Here is a 4,994-nt window from a genome sequence, read left to right as displayed (position 1 = left end):
CTTCTTTCCTTCCTTCCTTCTTTTCTGTTGTTTTTTTGTTTTGTTTTTGTTTGAGACAAGGTCTCACTCTGTGTCCTTAACAGTCTGCTCAGCTAAGCAACTCACTCTGTAGACCAGGCTGGCCTCCAACTCACAGCCATCCACCTGCCTCTGCCTCCCTTAGGATTAAAGGTCAGCACCACCTGACCTTAAATCCTAAGGCTAATAATTGGTGTTCTTCATTCTCAGCTGCTGAAAGGCTTCCCCCGGTCTCCTGAGTGAGTGGTGCCCATCCATCTCCTTTTCCCTGTCTTTCAGGTCTTCTTCAGACCCCACCCTTAGGGTTGACCCACAGAGCAGGTAAACTCAGGAGGACTGGCACAGCAGGGACTTTTTTTTTTTTTTTTTTTTTGGCTCAGTAACACCAATTTCGACATAAATCCCTGGAGGTACACAAGAAAGATGTCACACAAAACCTCACAGCCAGAGGACCTGAGAGTCACTGGGCACGGGCTCCCTGGCCACCGCCTCACTTTTACAGACACAAACAAACAAACAAACAAACAAAAAACCTTGAGGCCTGAGAAGTTAAGGAACTTTCCTGGAAGTTAGCTGTAAATAAAGCTGGGATGAAACTCTGGTCCCAGAATCATAGTCCAGGGCACAGTTCACTGTGCCACTCTGTGCCAGGAGGCAGACATTGGTGCCCATTCTTCTTAAGTGGGCCCAGAATGATCTGTTGAACTTTGCTAACTCCAGATAAAGGTGCCAAAACCAGGGTTCAAAAGCAAGCTGGCTCGGTGACTTGGTGACAGTCATGTAAGCACTGACTATGGCTTAAGCTAATCCAACTTCAGTTAGGGTCTGGCTGAACTAGATCTCTAGCCAATGCTCTCTAGTACCTCAGATGTAGTGGCTCTGGCTCCTGTGGGCTTCCTCCAACTGGAGTGTGGTGGGGTCCTGTTGGCGCTGGACCTAGGCTGTGTAGCTCACAGGCCTGTGTGAATGGGCTCTTTACTAGTTTAGATCCCAGCAATTTCGTGCTTTTGTGGTGAGTTGCATTTTGGTACACCCCCCCCCTTTTTTTTTATTGGCTAGGCGAGAAGGAATCTTGGCAAATTATTGGTTAAAGAAATTGACACAGGACACAGTGAAATCCAGCCAGCAGAGCCGGCTAACCAAGCATTCATTGGTCTTTGGCAGCGTGGGACACAAACCCTAGAAGATCATTTCTTCCTGTGAATGGAGTGGCAGCCTGGTAGAGCGGCAAAGGCTTACAGAAAGCCTGACATAGTCTGTGCAACAGAAAGGGACCTTGTGACTTTTCCATCTGGCCCCAAAGGGGTCCCGAAAACCCACTCCAGGGTCATGTTACAGTGACCAGAGCCAGGTGTGCCCTTGGGAAGCCAGGCTGCTGTTCCAGGCTTTCTCTGGAGCCCAGGGCTGTCCTGGTTCCCTTAGGTTTTCAGAGGATAAATGAGGCTGAGCTGGGAACATTTTGTGCAAACGAGCACTGAGCAGGATGTGCATTGCACTCACGAAGAAATGGGGAGAAATAACTCAACTGCAGAGCTGATCCAAGAAGGCCATGGTGTGCTGGGGAAAGAGAGGTCTGTAGCCTGCTGGCTCCATTAGCATTTGCCCAACGGAAGGCTCTTTCTCTTGCCCATCGCCTGCCTTTAAACATGACCGGTTAGGTCTTGCTGCGATCATCAGACTTCCTTACACAAACACCTGCAATTTCTAGCACCCAACTGGCCTCCTCTGGATTTTCAGCCCATCACCGAATCCCCTAGCCAGCAATGCAGTCATTATCACACTAATGACTCGTTAAAGAGAGCTTGGATTTAGAGGAGGAAGGCCAGCTAGCTCTTTTTGACACAGACCAGGGCAGAGAGCAGCCCAGTCCCCTGTCTGGGATCACAAAGGATGGGGTGCTGTGGACGTTGGCAGAGCCAGGTGAGATCCTGGGGGTCCCACTGGACGCCTAGCCTCTGTTCTCAGAGTCAGTAGGTTTCTAGCTCACCAAGCTAAGCGTGACCTCAGTGTGCGGCCAAGGTCTGCAAAAACCACACAAAAACCCTTGAGCTCCAGGGATAAAAGGTATCCCGGGGAGGAGAATCGGGAAAGCATGGGAGAGATGTCTAGATGCAGCCAACTTGTCTGATGGTTATTGATCATTCTTGCCAGATATGTTAACTGACAGATAAAAGCCCTAGCTCCCGGGTCACTGGGGACTGCCCTACTGTCCACCTAAGGTGCTTAGGAGCCTCTAAGCCTAGCTGTTTTATTAGTATTATTATTTTGACTAGGTCTCACATAAGCCAGGCTGGCCTAGAACTTACTTTGCAAGAAAGGCTGTGACCCTGAAGCTCCGATCTTCCTGCCTTCACCACTTGAGTGATGGGTCTGTGGGTCTGTGCCGTCCATCACACCCTCTTTGGGCTCTGTGCATTGTGGTCAAGCACTCTATCTGTCCAGCTATAATCCCAGCCCTCAGCCTGGCTTTCTAAGCTGGAAAATTCGTGAGAGGGAGTTGCCTGGCCACATGAATTGACTTCTGCGAACTCCCTCTCACACAGTGTGTCACCGAGGAGAACCACAGTTGTGGCATTATTGCTCTTACTTCTGCAAGCCACAAGGAAAGCGAAGGCAGAGTTTGTGGGTTCTGAGTTCAAAGCCCGGTCCTGCCCCTGATTGGCTCTGTGACCCTAAGTTGCTTCTTCCACGATCTTTAACATGTAGCAAGAGCCTGCACACAGGTTCATGTCTTTTGGGATGTTAGAGGATTAAATGAGCTGATTGGCTGGTTCCTCTGCAGAGCCTCGGCTGAACATTTGGTTCTGCAATGCAGAATGAAGCGAGCTATTTAGCTCAGTTTAGAACTTTGGGTGGTTGAAACCGAGGCTGAATCCAGCTTCCTGGCAGGACGCGGGATTGGTCCTCTGGTTACTCCTGACTCGGGCCACCATATCCAAGAAGGGAAATGACAGGGGCAGATCACATAGGGTCTCACCGGCTGTGGAAGGGAGGCCGAGTTCCCTGGGTGAAACTTCTGGGAGGTCTCTGTTGCTCCTTTTCCATGCCTGCCTGGCATGGCCCTGGATCAACACAGGTAGAAAGAAATGAAACATAAGACAGGCTAAGCTTGTAACACCAGTCACCCAGAAAGTGCACAGTTTACTTGATTGATTCATAGAGTGGCCTGCAGAGAGGCCCCCATTCCCTCAGGTTCCCATGGGGTTTCTTCTGAAGCAGGAAGCCTTCTCCGGGAATACCCCGCTTTTTTGTGGAGCAAAACCAGTTTTGATTTGCCAGGCACAATAGAGCACACCTTTAATCTCAGCACTCAGGAGGCAAAGGCAGGTGGACCTCTGTGAGCTCGAGGCCAGCCTGGTTTACAGAGTGGACAGCCAGGCTACACAGAGAAATCCTGTACTTGAAGGGGGAAAAGATAAAACAGAAACATTGTTTGTTTGTTTGTTTTGTTTTGTTTTTTTTGAGACAGGGTTTCTCCGTATAGCCCTGGCTGTCCTGGAACTCACTCTGTAGACAAGGCTAGCCTCGAACTCAGAAATCTGCCTACTTCTGCCTCCCAAGTGCTGGGATTAAAGGTGTGTGCCACCACTGCCCAGCCAGAAACATTCTTTGATTGGACCTTCGGATACAAGTCAATTATCATGGAATCTAAAAAACTGCCCCTGGCCGCTCTGTCCCATCATTAGCTGCCTCCACTTGGTTCATTGCTGGCTGGTTAGTTGTCCCCTCCTCTCTTTAATCTATAAGGACATGACCATGGTGAATTTGTGTGTCTTATTCATTGTAGTACCCCCGGCAGTTCCTAGTGCCAGGCATGTAGTAAGTACTCAGTAAATATTAGTCATCTGAAATGAGCCAGCCTCTGCAGAATGCTTTGCAGGGAGCTCAGCACGCTAGGCACACAGTACATGGCACAACAGCTGCTGTTGATGCATGGCAATATTAATTATAGATGGCATAAAGCACACTGCATGAAATAAAACAGTATGCAATAAAGTATTAAAATATAGCAGAGGCCACACATGGAAGGTGTGCGGAAATTAGCCCAGGCAACAACAATATAGCACTCTGAGACTTATAAAACCCTGGGACTGGGACTTGGCTCAGCAGGAAGAATGCATAAAGCCCTGGCTTCCATCCCCAGCACTGCATAAAACCAGGCCTGGCGGTGCGTGCCTGTAATACAGGAACTCGGGAGATGGAAGCCGGAGGCACATGAGACCAAGGTTATCCCCAGCTACATGGCAAGTTGAAGGTCAGCCTGGGCTACATGAGACTTGGTCTTAAAAATAAAGTTTATACATCCTTGAGACATGCTATGTCATTTTGTTGAAATCCTTCCAAGTAGATGACAGTGTCAGTGTGACCCACGTGTGACAGACAAAGGAACAATCCTGGGTGACTTAAGATGACTCAGAGCCACACAGTGAGCAAAACAGGAAGTTGGCCCAAATCTCATGCTCTTTCCAAGCTGTCCCCAAGCTGTGGGCCAAGAAGGGTAGGGATTGTGGCCACCAAGGCCCCTACAGCCAAATCTTCATTCTCTGGATATCATCCCCTGTCCTCTGCCTGAGCCAGACAATGGCACAAAGGTGCCTGAATTCTTGAAGGCGACCTGTCTGGAAGCGTGTGTCTTGCTTGCTCTTTCCCTCAGATGCCAGCAGCCCATCATTCTCTTTGATACACATACGTGGTATTCCATCCTAGAGCCTTCCAGGCCCGTCTTCCTTTTTCTTCCATTCCCCTTCCTTTCTTCCTTTTTACCAACATTTTTATATACATGGTGTGTATCTTAGTCAGGGTTTCTATTCCTGCACAAACATCATGACCAAGAAGCAAGTTGGGGAGGAAAGAGTTTATTTGGCTTACATTTCCATACTGCTGTTGATCACCAAAGGATTCAGGACTGGAACTCAAGCAGGTCAGAAAGCAGGAGCTGATGCAGAGGCCATGGAGGGATGTTCTTTACTGGCTTG

The 4,994-nt window shown here is 49.0% G+C and overlaps 1 protein-coding gene across 1 annotated transcript in view; it reads left to right on the top strand.

Moving 5' to 3' along the window:
• The window catches only part of Cda (cytidine deaminase), a 27,816-nt gene that overhangs the window by 17,203 nt on the left and 5,619 nt on the right, over window positions 1-4,994 (top strand). The gene's annotated exons all lie outside the window — the stretch shown is intronic.

Source organism: Mus pahari, chromosome 6 (assembly GCF_900095145.1).
Source record: "Mus pahari chromosome 6, PAHARI_EIJ_v1.1, whole genome shotgun sequence".
Classification (NCBI taxonomy): domain Eukaryota; kingdom Metazoa; phylum Chordata; class Mammalia; order Rodentia; family Muridae; genus Mus; species Mus pahari.
Note: the sequence above shows the minus strand (reverse complement) of the source record. Positions and strands in the feature narration are given on the sequence as shown.